The 15784-nt window shown below is 38.1% G+C and overlaps 1 protein-coding gene across 12 annotated transcripts in view; it reads right to left on the minus strand.

Annotated features, from left to right (window-relative positions):
• ATXN1 (ataxin 1) overlaps positions 1 to 15784 on the minus strand; it is a 543129-nt gene that overhangs the window by 250878 nt on the left and 276467 nt on the right. For all 12 annotated transcript variants that reach the window (XM_016431756.2, XM_056823470.1, XM_056823467.1 and 9 more), the window contains one exon: positions 9698 to 9758. The gene's annotated coding sequence lies outside the window, so the exon portion shown is untranslated. The remainder of the gene's footprint in view (positions 1 to 9697; positions 9759 to 15784) is intronic.

Raw genomic sequence — 15784 nt, forward strand, 5'->3', positions numbered from 1 at the left:
GTGTCTAGAATGAGGGAGGTGCTCAACCTACTGTATGCTAGAAAGGTTCAGTTACCAGTAACTGCATTTTGGGAAGGAAAGTGACAAACTGAAGCAAATCCAGGGAATGAGAATGGTCAGAGGCCTGGAGGCCATGTCAGAAAAGTCAATCAACTACCTAGCATTTATTAAGCAGCTACTACCATGTGACAGGCTACTAGGCTGGGGGTTCAGCTAGGTGGCTCAATGGATAGAGCACTGGGCAGGAAAGCAGGAAGACCTGAGTTCTAATTTCACCTCAGATACTTCCTGCCTATGCAACCTTCTGTTTGCCTTAATTGATTGGAGAAGGAAATGTGGCAAACTACTCTAGCATTTTTGCCAAGAAAATCACCATGAATCATAAAATGTTGGGTAAAAATTGTCAAAAATTGTTTTTAGTTGTAATTGACAAAAAATTTAAACAGTTTAAAAAATAAGTTTAATGTGCTATGGTCCAAAGGGTGAAAAGAACAACAAATGTGATGGGCATTCTGCTAAGCCCTGGGAACAGAAAGAAAGGCAAAAATCTATCTCTGCTTTCAAGGACAGGGGAGACAACAAACAAATAAAGTACATGCAGGATATACGGCGGGTTATCTCAGAGGTTAAGAATAAAAATTAAGGTTCTGGGAAAGGTTTCTTGTAGAAGAATGGGTCCTTGGCTGACACCTGAAGGCAGAAGCCAGAGAAGCCAGGAGCTGAGGAGGCAGAGAGTTCCAAGCACGGGAGCCAGTGAAGGGGCTCCAAGGAGGTGGATGGAATATTATGTGAAAGGAACACGTGAGGAGCCAGAGTCACTGGATCTCAGAGTACAGGAATGGGAGTAAGACAAGAAAGGTAGGAAGGGACCAGATAAGAGAGTCTTTAAAAAGAATTATTTGAAGTAACTGGGGAGTAATAACTAGAGTAGAGGTTTTAGAGAAGATCCAATATTTGAATTCCCTGAAAGGCTGTCTTGTGAAAAAGGTTAGTTAGTTAGTATTTTTCTCCCTGGTCCCAGAGGGCAGATCTGAGGTAAAAAGGCCTGAGGTAAATGAGAGCTCAAAAGAATGAAAAATTATGAGGATTTCCCTTCAGTGGAGTACACATTCTCAAACAGCAACAGATATACCATAACTCATCCTCAGACTCGATGACAACTTGCGGGGGAGACTTAAGAGGGCATTGATTGCCTTTCGGGTATGAGTTCTACTGCATGTCTTCTAGGGGCCTTTACAACTCTGGACTTCTGGGATTCCATCTTGCTATGAGGATTAGGTGAGAAAATACATGTGAAAATTCATTGTAAAACAATGAAGCATTATTCGAAGGGTAGATTCTTTGAGAGAGGGACTGTGTATCATTCATTTCTGACATTCAGTACTCAAAAAGAATAAACTGAATGAACTACTCAAATGAATGAAAGACCTCTATCTCAGGAATGGACTCCCCCAGAATTCATGTCAGATCCCTTTCACTTTAAAAACAACAGTCAGCATTCCATCCAGGGGTAGCTGGCCACAAAGCAAAGGGAATGCATTTCCCACTGTGCCTTCTCACTGAGCTGCCTTGCCCTAGTGATGACTGAAAACACATCCTGTCCATCTGCTGACTATATTAACACAGGCTGACTTTGCCAGTCCTGGTTCATTCAAAGGAGGGAAGTATTTACTGTAGACACCACCTTTTCCTCACTCAACCCCAAGCCAAATAGCTTAAGAAGGTTCACACAGCCACAGAAAATATAGGCTGCCACAAACTAATGTTCAGAACAGGATTGATTAAGTTCTTACCCCATGTAGAAGTCTGTTAAGAGGCACAATGAGTAGGGATGGTGGAGAGTAAAGAGTAAAGGGGGTACCAAGTAAGGCAGGAGATAAGAGTGGAAAATAGAAATAGGCTATATTCTATCAAAAGTATGGTGACTGCTAAAGGGCAGCGAGCTGACCCAGTAGATAGAATGCTGGGCTTGGGGTCAGGAAGATGAGTCTTCATGAGTTCAAATCCAGCCTCAGACCTTTACTATCCATGTAATCTTGGGCTAAAAAAAATGTCCATTTCTTTCTCCAGGTCATTTTACAGAGGAGGAAACTGAGGAAAACAGGGTTAAGTGATTTGCTGAGGATCCCATAGTTAATCTTTTGTTGGAGACCAGATTTTAATTCAGGAACGTTTATCTTTCTGAATCCAGACCCAGTACTCTATCTACTGCAACACCTAGCTGCCCATTTGACTTATATGAGGTCACAAAAGTAGTATGAGTCAGAGGTGAGGTTTTATCCCAGGTTTTCTGAACACAGAACCAGTGCTTTTTCCACCAAACCATGAAGCATCCTATAAACTAGCACAGAATCAATATATCCCATAATCAAGAAAGAAAGAAGGAAAGAAGGAAAGAAAGAAGGAAAGGAAAGAAGGAAAGAAGGAAGGAAAGAAGGAAAGAAGGAAAGAAGGAAAGAAGGAAAGAAGGAAAGAAGGAAAGAAGGAAAGAAGGAAAGAAGGAAAGAAGGAAAGAAAGAAAGAAAGAAAGAATGAAAGAAAGAAAGAAAGAAAGAAAGAAAGAAAGAAAGAAAGAGAGAAAGAAAGAGAGAGAGAAAGGAAGGATGGAAGGAAAGAAGGAAGGACAGGAGGGAGGGAGGGAGGAAGAAAGAAAGGAAGAGAAGAAGAAAGGAAGGAAGGAAAGAAAGAAGTAAGAAAGGAAGAAGGAAAGAGGGAAAGGAAGGAAGGAAGGAAGGAAGGAAGGAAGGAAGGAAGGAAGGAAGGAAGGAAGGAAGGAAGGAAGGAAGGAAGGAAGGAAGGAAGGAAGGAAGGAAGGAAGGAAGGAAGGAAGGAAGGAAGGAAGGAAGGAAGGAAGGAAAAACCAAAAAATGATCAATGACAAAAAGATAGCCTTTTTCATAGTGATATCATCACTTATTAATAAACTAAGGTTAGCTGGTAATCTAGGGATCTGAAGTACATTTTATTAAATTGCTATCCAAAACACCAAGCATGAAGTGCTGAAACTAGCTGAGCTCCATGCTGGTCCTAAGGAAATAGCAGCATCTCTCTTAGAATTTAGCCCAATCTTCAATTTCCAAATGGCACTCAATGCCATATGTTTGATGAACTATGCATCCATGTGGTAACATATGTATGGGGTATCCATGACTGGAATCACGACATCTAAATGTCTCCAAAGAAAACAAGCATATACCTTTTGTGATTAGCAACTTGGATCCAGAAAAGTACTTGCAAGACTTTGGGTAGGAATTAGAGAAGTCTTGAAAACCTTTCCCATAGGCAAATGTAGGATGGCCTTCCAATCTAAGGGGTCACAATGGGTCTGTGCTAGCTATGGTGTATCTGACTTTCTTTATTCATATTCCATTGCCTCCCTCATCTTTTTTTACCTAAGAACAAACTCTCAGTTTCACCCCAAAATATAGCACTTAAATTGGGTGACTGGCTCAGGGCCATGCCCAGTTGCTTGGTTACAATGAATGTTTTCCAGAGTTGCCTCAAGGCCACCTAATCCCCTTAATTCATCCATTTTCACTATCATCTAACTCATAGTTTCCCACAACTCCTTTTTAATTACCCAGGCAGCAACATATCCCAAAGACTCTACCGTGTGTAATACATATAAGCATATAAATACATATATAAAGCATATTAATATTTATATATACAAATACACATGTATACATATTTTGTACATAGTGTACATATATGATATTGTACATGTATATTATACAAACATATATATATTCTTTACACATTTATTTTTTGGAGTGAACCTCATGTCATTGGCATAGGAAACTACCAATTAGAAAACTCCCTCTATCATTGCAGACCAACACCTACTTTGCAATTTATAGTGTGACAGTCTAAAAGAGTTGCTCATTGACCCTGAGAAGTTGAGGGATCTTCCCAGGATCCCACTCCCAATGTCAGAGCGAAGACTTGACTTATGTCTTCCTGGCTCTCCACTCTGCTGTCACTACACACAATTGGCGATTAATAATTTTTTTTAACCAAATCAAATGGAATTATATCATAGGCTCCTCCTGGCTAGCTGCTGACAGCAGGGGAGTCCCACATGTTCACACTTCTAATGACTGAACATCTGTGCAAACTGAGCTACCCAACACCGCAGAAAGACAGCCATTTCTAGGTGAGTCACCTGAGCCGGCTCTGGGTAAAGCATAAGCATCTGCCTCTACTCTTTTTCTTTTCTTCTAAGCTGACAAGTGGGTATGTCAAGTCTGCTTCTAACTGCTCCAATTAATGCAGGTGGCTGTGCTTTCCCATGGAATAATGGTCCCATTGGTTGAGATGAAGTGGTTAAATTAGGAAAGAAATAGATAGGAAGCTTGTATCCACAAACTCTTTATGGGGGAATAAAAAGCAAAGCTGATCATCTTACAAACACAAGAGGAAGCATGAGCTCAGATGAATAGACTTGCTCCAGGTCTCTTGGAAGCAGAATGAGCTTCCACATCCTAACTGGGAATGATCTACAGATAGAGTAAGCAAGTCACCTTTTAATAGAACCCAGATTTGAAGCTCTGCTCTGTGAATAGCAGCCAGTGTGACCCTGGGGAAGTCATTAATCTTGTTGCATCTCAGTTTCCTCAGCAATAAAATGAGAAGCTTGAGTTATTTGCTCTTTGTTGTCCCTTCAAGCTCTAAATTCTATGTTCCTTCGAAGGTTTGACTTGCCTCTTGCTTATTGATCAACGCTTCTCTTTGCAATGCTTTGGTCTTGCTGGTCTATTGGTCTTGCTAAATTACAGGTTCTCTTGAATGCAGACTGGCTGGTGAGGTAGTATATTTCCAAAAATTGCCTCTGTGACACTATGATAAAGTTTACAGTTCCCAGGAAATGAGGGTTAGGGACAATCGGCATATGCAATAGGAGGAAGGGGAGGGCAGACTGGCAGCTGGGCAACATTAGCACGCGCACGCACACACGCGCGTGTGTGCACACGCGCACACACACACACACACACACACACACACACACACACACACACACACACAGCAACATGTCTTCTGAAATCCAGGATCTTAGGAATCATTTATAGAAAATCTGACCCCAAAACATTCACTTCACAGAGAACTGTTCAATTAAACAATGACAGCTAAGTGAAGCTGGTGGATGATTTAAGTTAAATGAGAACTTACCTAACCAGCAAAATTCCTCATGCCAGGCAGGCAGCCTGGCACAGTAGAGTACTAAGCCTGGAGTTGGGTAGACTTGAGTTCAAATCCACCCCCACATACTGATTGGCTGTGTGACTCTGGACAAGTCACTTAACCTCTGTTTACCTTCATTTTCTTCATTGGAAAATAAGGATAATAATAACCTCTACCTCCTAAGGTTGTTGCAAAGATCAAAAAAGATAATGTTTGTAAAGCAATTTGCCCCAGTGCCTGGAACATAATGAATGCTATGTAAATATTAGGTCTTATTATTGCTAGCTTTAATTATCTTTGGCAGCTAGGTGGTACAGCGACAGGGGGGTGGGTCTAGAGTCAGGAAGACTCATTTTCCAGGGTTCAAATCTGGCTTCAGACACTTATTAGCTGTGTGCCCCTGGGCAAATCCCTTCACCCTGTTTGCCTCCATTTTCTCACCTGTAAAATGAGTTAGAGAAGGAAATGGTAAGCCAGGCTGATATTTTGCCAAGCAAATCTCAAATGGGGTCCTGAAGAGTCAAACATGACTAAGATGACTGAATAATAAAATTATTATCTTAATACCATAATGGATTATAATACTGTACTGACTTAAAATCAGTTTTAATAACAATAACATCTCAATTTACATCTGACATATGCAAAGAACTTTTCCCACAGTAATTCTCTAAAGGCAGTCTGCAAGTATCATTATTCTAGTTTTGTAAATGAGAAAACTGAGGCTCAGAAAGGTTCTTACATATTCGGGGTCACACAGTCAAGGACAAGATTTGATTTCAATCCTTTCAACTCCATTTTTCTAAGCCTTCCCTTTTCTAATCTAAACATTCTCAATTCTTTCCACTGTTCTTCATATGACATTTCTAGTTCCCTTGAACAGTTATGATTATACTTTAATAATGTTAAAAGATCACTAAAGTACTAGAAAAGGAATTCTATGAATGTCATGTATTTGGATTTCATTAAGCCATCTGATAAAATCTCTTGTGATAATTTGCATATTGATCAATCAACAGATTTTTATTAAGGGGAAATTAGGTGGCACAGTGGATAGAGCACTAGGCCTGGAATTGGGAGGACCTGAGTTCAAATTTGACTTCAGATATTTCCTATTTATGTGAACCTGGACAAATATCTAGACCCTTATATCTTGGAGTTGTCACTGAGATGAAAAGAAATGGTTTAAAATAAAATCATTTATTAAGCATGTTCCAAGCATTTTGTTAAGTATTGAGAATACAAAAAGAGACAAAAGATAGTCCCTGTCCTCAATGAGCTTACAAAATGAATGGGGGAGACAACATGGAAATAAATGTATAATTACATGATAAACAGGGGAAAAACTAGCAGAGGGATTAAGAAGGGATGGGGAAGGTTTAGAGAAAAGTTGGATGGGAAGCATAGAATCATGTGGATTTATTCATGGTTCCAAAATGGCATCCAAAGTGTGCTGATTAATGGATTGTTGTCAACTCAGTGGGAGGTTTCTAGTGGCACACTATGGAGCACCTTCCTGTCCTATTCAACACTTTTATTAATGACTTGGATGAAGGCATTGGAAAGCATGATTTTGGCAGGCACCAATATAACAGGACTAATGCACTGCTCATAGAATTAAGATCCAAAAATTTCCCCATAGATTAAAATGATGAACCGAAGAAAATAAAATTTGATAGGAATAAATACAAAATGCTAAATTTTGTTTGTTGTTGTTGTTGTTTAAAAGTCCACTGTAAAAGAATAGCATGGGAAAGAAATAGCACTTTATACAGCTAGAATTCCTTGAGGAACCCAGGATCTCAGTCTCCAATATAGCTAGAGTCCATTTGGGTAAATAAAGAATATTACAAAAGGTTGCATTATATGAATTCATGCTGCATATTTCTATTGGGTTGGAACCAATGATCTTATTCTGCTTAATTATATTTTCAAATACTGTGAACTAAATTATATGCCACTCCTACATAGGATTCATTTATTGTACTAATTGGGACCTAACTCTACCAGGCTTCTCACGTTTAGTACTAGAGTCTCAGACAATTAGACTTTCATTTCCAGAAGTAGAGAGTCAGACTCCAGATCTCTTGCTATCAGGTCTTTATCTAAGAATAGGTCTACTGACATTGAACTCCCTCTCCCATACCTGGTTCTTAAGAGAGATACAATTTATACCTTCATCTGACATTATAATACCTTGTGGGTAGGCGTCCAGTCAAACAGTAATATCCTATGGCTAAAAAATTCCCATTCTTGCTCCCCTGAACCTACTGGATTATTCTGTAAATCATCTTCTCCTCTAATCTTTAGTCTCTCCCTCTCTGGTGAGTCTGTCCCTGCTTCCTGCAAACACACCCACCCCAATTCATAAAAACCCTTCTCTTGACCTTCGTTCCCTTATGCCAACTAGCCCCTATTATCTACAAGATAATATCTACAAGAAGCCTAATCTTCTTCCCTAAGTTTTCATGATACTTCTGTCTTCTGGCTGTCCTCCCACCCTTTTGACTACTTCTCAGACTCCTTTGCAAAATTATCATGCATGTCCCATCTCTTAATCATGGGTACAGCCCCAGGTTCTGTCCTCATCTAGGTCTGCTCTCTCTCCTCTCCTCTCTGTGGCACTATGTCTAGTCCTAAACTCTCCCCTGATTTCTAGCTTCATTCCGCCAAATGGATGTTGGATATATGCAAATAAATACTGCATAGGCATTTTAGACTCAGCATGCCCAAACAGGAATTAGGAACTCAAATAAATATAAAACATATACACATTTATTTATTTGTTTGTTTGTTCATCTATCTCTCTGTTTGGTTATTAACACACCTCTCCTCCAAACTATTTCCATGCTTTTGATATTTACAACCTTGGCATTTTTCATGACTCTTCTACTTGTCACCACCCACCTCACTCAATCTCCAACCCTTGTCAACTCTGCTGCAACATTTATGATGTCAGTCCCCTTCTTGTTACTCACATGGCTCCTACCCTACAGTCTAAAAATCCTCATTGCCTCTTGGGTAGAATACTGTAACAGTAAGCATTCTTGCAGTCTCTCTTCTCTCTAATCTGTCCTCCACACAAATAATCTTCCTAAAACACAATTCTGACCATGTTACTCTCCTACTCAAGAATCTTCAGTGGCTCGCTGTTACCTATAGGATAAACTACTGAAGCCTCAGCTTAATATTTAAAACTGCCCACAATTTATCTAGTCTGTCTGTCCTGGTTTACTTTCCAGTCAGTATGGTATACTTGCTCTTTCCAGAACTCAACCTCTATTCTTTGCTTCCATGTCTTTGTACAAGATGTACCCCATACCTGAAATTTATTCTTTTCTCATCCTTGTATCTTAAAAAGACTCAATTCACATCATCTCTGATGTGAAATCTTTGTAAATGTCTCTTATTGTAATTTCTCTCTCTCCTCCAATGATCATACCTCTACCTATCTCTTTATGTACTGTAAATAACTCCCTCATCTCCATCCCTTCTAAAAGAACTGTATTGGATGTGGTCTCAGAGGATTGAGGTTTCACCATGAGCCAACAACAATGTGTTGTGTTTGCCAACAGTCTAGAATTAGAGAATTGTTGCCTTGTATTCTACCTTTATCAGATTCGGTTCTGGGTACCATATTTAGGAAGGTCACTGACAAAAAGGAGTAGAATCAAGTAGTAATTGAGATTCACAATTATATCACTTAAGGAACTATTTTAAGAATTTAAATTTGAGAATTTAAATTAAATTTAAGAATTTAAGGGTATACGGTCTGGAAAGACACTAGGGAGCAGTTGACAGTTGTCATCTATCTGAAGGACCATCTTCTGGAAGGAGGATGTATAAAAGATTGAGACAGTAAACATAAAGGACCAAAGGACAATAAGGGGTTACTGAAGCAAGACAGAACAGACTGTTTTATCTGTATTGCATAAGGAACTATGTTAAATAGCCACCATTCTGTACAGTTCCAGATGGTAGAAGTAGGACTAATGGGAAGTTATAAGGAAGCAGATTTTGGCTAAGAGCTTTTTCACAATTAGAGGTATCCAAAAATGGAATGGTCTGCTATCAGTTAGTGAATTTTCCATTTCTGGAGGTATACCAGAAAATGGCAAATGACCACTTGTATGGGATGTTCTAGAGACAGTTAGTTCCTCTACCTGCCAAGAGTTTTAATTGGATGACCTTAAAGTTCCCTTTTAACCAAAGAGTCTATGTTTCTACAATGATGGGAACAATGATGCCAACTTAGAATGAAACATATGGATAGCAAAATATAGCAAAAGAATCTAGCCATTAAGGACAGCATCCTACTTCTTTGATAACTTCTGATAGTGAGAACTGAAGAGTCAGAGATATGCTCTGTCACCTACCGGTCCAGTTATTGAAGAGATAACCTGCTCAAGCAACTCAGCAATAAAGCATTATTGAAAACCACAATTTTTTGCAGAACTGTGAAAAATTTCATGGGAAGTTAAAAAAAAAAAGAAACAAGATTTAAAGGAAAACTGACCTTTTGGGAAAAGCACGTTGCCTTCTCTTCACCAAGAAACAGGTCTAACTTCTTTGGAAAACTGAAAGAGAAAACATAAGATTAAAATAAGAATAAGTCATTTTTGCAACTGCAAATAAGTATCAGTCAGTAGTCCTGAATTAAATAAGAATAAACCTAAATGAAGGCAGTCTGGGCACAGGAAGTAAAACAAAACAAAACAAAACAACAACAAAAAAACAACATTGTACATGCTAATGCATTGTTGGTGGGCTGGGGTTTAGTTCATTGATCTGAAAAGCACTTTTCAACTATACCCGAAAAGTCACTAAACTGTGACCTAAAGATACCACCATGAAGCACTATTCTTTCCATAGCACCAAATTACCTTTCAGATACATCTTTATGACCACAGAAAGTAAAGAAGAACAAGCTGTGTTGGACTAGGGATGTTTTTATATATTATTTCTGGTTTGTTTTTTCAGATATGCCCATGGGGATTTTCAAAGTGTACTTTATTTATTTATTTTAAAACCTTACCTACTGTCTTAGAATTAGTATTAAATATTGGTTCCAAGGAAGAAGAGCAGCAAGGGCTAGGCAATGTGGGATAAGTGACTTGCCATGGGTTACACAGCTAGGAAGTGTCTAAGGCCAAATTTGAACCCAAGACCCACCATCTCTAGACCTGGCTCTCAATCCACTGAGCCACCCAGATACCCTGGCAGCTTTTTTTGTACTTTTTCATATCCTTATTTCTTAGCACAATGCCTCACATATCCTAATCACTTAATAAATGTTTGTTGATGAGGAGGAACTACAGACCATAAAAAAGTTTCGGTGAAAACATCTAGGTACCAGATGTCCTGTGTTTGTGTCCCCTTCTATGCTCATCTTATGTGCAATGCTTCCTATATATATATATCCAAGTTCTGCCCTTCCTGCAAAGCCTAGCATAAATATACTCTAAGGTCTGCTCCAAATATTCTAAACTTTATTGAGTTTCAGCCCTCTGAACTCTATGCTTACTGTCTATATGCCACTTATGCTAATGCATGTTATTACTTGGTAGTATTATTTATCTTTTTATTTATCTAACGCTTGCTGGGTCTGAAGATTCTATTTAAAAAAGCATAATCTAACCCCTTTTTGTACCTTCAGCATATAGTCCTTTGGGATCAACAAATAAATTATGTGAAAGGCAATATGGGATAATGAAAAGCATCTTATTCAAGACTCAAAATTTGTAGGTTCAAACCCCAATTCTACTACTTATAAAACTTGCATGACATAACAAATAAGCAATAACAATTTATTAAGCACGCTCTATGTGACACGCACTGTGCTAAGTATTCAAAGACAAAAAGAAACAGTGTGTATCTTCAAAGAACTTAAGATCTGCCATGGTACTACTTCAATTATATGCATTCATCTAATTGGTGGAAGGAGAAGGAAGAAGACAGGAGATATCACAGGATGGGTATCACCTGAGCTAGACCTTGATGGAAGAATTCTGAGTATTCTAAATAGTCGCAGTAATAGCTAGCATTTATGTAGTTCTTCATTTACAAATTCGCATATGTATGTTTGCATATACATATATACATACATATACATAAATTAAAACTCTCATTTGATTACTGCAACCCTATGAAATAGGTGCTATTGCCATTTCTATTTAAATTTATTTTTATGTAAATATATAAAAATCATTTATATCATACTATTATCATTTAAAGATGAGAAAACTAAGGATGAAAGAATAAATGACTTCTCCAATGTCACACAACTAATAAGTTTTTGAAAGTGGATTTTGAACTCAAGTCTTTTTGACTCCCAATCCAACACAGTCCAAACTGTGCCATCTAACAATAATAATGAAGAGGCAGTGCCTTTCAGGGATGGAGGGGGTGGTGATCAAGGAGCAGGGAAATGGAGATAGCTAGTATTCCAATATGATTGGCACATTCTTAACAAAAAAGCAACAGTATGAAAGACTAAGGAAAAGAAAGGAAGCAATTGTTAATATTGTCATCAATATAAAAAAAAAGGATTTTGAAGGCAAACAGTGCCCTTTAACCTCTAGGATAAGTCCCTTGTAATACTTCCCCCTGGGTACTTTTTCTTATAACAAGGCAGGCAGAACCTCTTTACCTTTCCCACAAGCCCTTTTCCTAGCTCTGTTCTTCACCCCTATCACTCCCTACTTTCTGTTTAACCTCCTGTGGGATTGTCATATCTTCCCTTCTACTACTCCCTTTCCCCAGGAGAATGTGACCTCCTTGAAGTCAAGGACGGTGGTTTTTGTTTGTTTAATTTTTCCCTTTTGCCTTCCAAGTACTTATCACAGCGCCTTGTAAATACGTAATTAACCTGTTGTTGTTGAATTAAACTATAGCAAAGAGGTATGTCTCTAGAATAAATATCACTTTACCCTTAGAGGCCATCTGGAAAGTCCCTAATTGATCTCTAAGGTAGCTTAATCCATGTGAGTGGGCTGAATTTTATTTTTTAAGTCAGAAACATGATTACAGTGTCAGCTAAGATGCTACTCTGCCAGGAACTGGTTAGAAGCTTTGATGATTGAGATATTTCATACCTAGAATTCTTGTTCTTATATATATTTTTGAAGGTGAAGAGAATATCACAGTGAGTATCAAAAAAGGCATTTTTATTAATGCAGATGCTTAAGTTTCAGTGAGAATGGCTTATAAGGAAACTACAAGGTATAAGACAATAAATCTCAGATAACTAAAAGGTACTGAACTTGCAAATAAAGAAACTCCCTCTGTCAATGTAGGATGGTATATTCTTGGAAACATCATCTTTGAGAGTTGCCTAGAGCACTGAGACATTAGGAAGTGGCCCAAGGTGACATGGCCAGTAGGGATTTGAACCCAGATCTTCTTCCTTTCCAGACCAGCTCTGGAAATGCTATGCCAGGGTTGTCTATAATAGTCATGATAAATGATGAAATAATAATACACATTTCTATAGCATTTTAATGTTTGCAAAACACTTTCCTGGTATTCAATCGATCAAATTATATTTAGTAAGAATTATTATATCCCTGGAGCTGTGATAGGTGCTGAGGACATTGTTTTCATTAATTCATTATTTTTTTTTACCCTTACTTTCCTTTTCTTAGAATCAAAACTAAGTATCAATTTCAATTCAGAAGAGCAGTACAGGGCAGGAAATGGGGTTTAAGTGACTTACTGAGTCACACAGCTTGGATGTATCTGAGGTCTTTTGAATTCAGGCCCTCCCATCCCCAAGCCTAGCTCTCAATCCACTGAGTCACCCAGGTGTCCCGTTAAGAATATTTAGACAAAAATATAACAATCTCTGATTTAAAGAAGCTTATATTCTGTTCTCCCTTTCTCTTTTTCTTCATACATACATAAATACATACACACAAACCCAAGAACTTGTTACAAATACAAAGTAAAAGCATAGCAATTTTATTGGGCACTAGTCAAAAGAATCAGGAAAGACTTCATTATCTCATTTGGTCAAATATCTAAGAATGGATATGATATTTTTAGATCCTAGCAGTAACTGGACAAGATTATTTCTGGTAAGAATGAAGACATTTATTTGCAGTTAAGAAAGATGAGTGACCATCCTGATTTCATACACACTAATAAGGCAGAAGTAGTTATAGGATATAACAGAAGATGAGATAGAAATTATACATCCCTGGGTGACCGTAGATATTATATAAACCTATCATTTAAACTAGTGTACCTGTAAAAACACTGGAAGATGTCAGAACATTTAGAAGATTGCCAAGTATTACATTCTGAAGTACACATTTTGTCAGGATAGTCTAATTTTCTTCTGAAAAAGATTGGCTGGTTTGGTAGATGATGAGGAATCAATCAATGTAATATATTTTGAGTTTCACAAGACTCTGGATTCTATGTCTCAACTTCATTAAATATATCAGAAAATATCATCCGTAGGAAGGCTTAGCAACAGGTTGGGGAATGTCAATCTGATGTCTGACCTTACTGCTCAACTAAAACCACTCTCTCTAGAGTAACCAATGCTCCTTAGTTGGCAAATCCAATGTCCTTTGCTCAGTCATCCTTCCTGGCCTCTCTGCAACATTTGACACTGGCTGATTATTCTCTGCTCTGAGATATTCTCTCCTCTCTGAGATTTCATAATACTCTTCTCTCTTGTTTTTCCTTCTACTTATTTGATGGTCCTTCTCAGTCTCCTTTGCAGGATCATTCACGTCTTATCCTTCAACTGTGGAGGGTACCCCAACATTCCGTCCTGGTTCTCTTCTCTGTCTATATCTGCTTCCTTGAGGACCTCATAAGCTGCCATGCTTCAATTATTATATTAATGAAGATGACTACTATCCATATATCTAACACTATTCTCCCTCCTAAGTTCTAATATTGAATCACCAACTGAATACTGGACATTTCTAACTAGATGTTTCATTAGCATAACAAACTTAGTATGTTTAAAATATAATTCATTCTTTCTATGTATTCTGGAGAAAATCCCTCTTCCCAATTTCTCCATTTCTACAAAGAGTACCATCATTCTTCTAATAATCAAGTTCCCATCTTTGTTCATCCTAAGTATTCCAATTTCCCTCATCTGCCATATTACAAAATTAGTCATCTTGTAATTTTACCCCCATAACATCTCTCACATTCATCACCTTCTCTCCAGTTACACCAACAATAATCTGGTTTAAGCCCTCATCAGCATTTACCTGAGTTCTGCTGCGTCAAGTCTCTCTGTTGCTTAATCCATCCCTTATCCAGATGCAAAACAATATTGCTGAAGTATGTCACTCCCCCCAGTCAAAGAGCTCCAATGGTTCCAGAATGCCTCTAGGATAAACATTTCTTTGGAGATTCACAGTCTTGTCACAGACTATATTTCTAGTCTATTCCTCTTCAAGCATGCTACGTTCCAGATAAATTATGTCACTTGCTGCTCCACAACATTCTATCTCTCTTCTTTGTGACTTTGCATAGGGTTTCTGTCTTCTAATCCAGAATTGGGCACCATTGAAAGATTCACCTCAACTCTTCTGTGAAGCAGTTGCCAATAGCATTGGTGATCACCTGGTAGTCAGTTATTTTTTTTCAAGTTTCTGTCTTTTTAATGTGAAAACGGAGGCTGCTTTCAAGAAAATAAAAATTATCCATGACTCTTTGGAAATTCTCTGAGAGGGCCAACAAGTAGTATGGCTTAATCATCCAGGCAGCACGGGCACAGTAGGTCAGGCAAGAGTCCCGACAACCCCACAAGAACAGGAAGAAATTGGCAAACATCTCTCAATTATTTTGCATCTTTCTGATTATGTGTCACAAGCACACAATCCTATAATCAGCATATAGAAGGTCTTTAATAACCTCCATAAGTATTTTGCTTAAGCTATCAGAGCGTGGCAGACAGAACACACTCTCCCTCTGACCTAATCTCAAAGTTAATCATTGAAGTGCAGGCAATCTTTCAAGGCAGCTCAAAGAATGTAGTAAACAACAACAAGGCAAGAACTAGGTCTCATTGGATGCCATTAGTCACAGTGAGGCCACTTGATATCTCCCTTGCATGTACCATTAGACCTTCAGTGCAAGTAAATGACTTTTATACATTTCTGTGGCCATCCGATCATTTGAAGGACTTTTTTCACATACCAACTCCCTGATTAGAATGAAATAACTTGATTGAGTCTGTGAGCAAAATATAAGAGCCCTCAAAATCTTCACTAATAACTAGGTGATGAACAAGAGAGTTGGCTCATTATGTTCAGATACAAGATCCAGTTGATAGAAGTGATGATGCATCTCCACGAGACATGATAAGAATCCAAAATAGCCATAAGAAGGAGTTATTGGTAATAAACAGAATGAAGTTGGGTCCAAGCAAGTTTATTAGCAAGTAAAAAATATATAAAAATAAATGATAGAAAGCAACTAGCTAGGAAGGAAGAAGGGGAAAAGGGGGAATCAATCAACAAACATTTATAAGGTGCTTACTATGTGTTTCTTGAGAGACAAGACAAAAGTGAAACAATGCCTACCTAAATGGAATGAATATTGTAATGGAAGAGAAAAGAGACATTGGTCT

The sequence above is a fragment of the Monodelphis domestica genome, chromosome 3 (assembly GCF_027887165.1).
Source record: "Monodelphis domestica isolate mMonDom1 chromosome 3, mMonDom1.pri, whole genome shotgun sequence".
NCBI classification, from domain to species: domain Eukaryota; kingdom Metazoa; phylum Chordata; class Mammalia; order Didelphimorphia; family Didelphidae; genus Monodelphis; species Monodelphis domestica.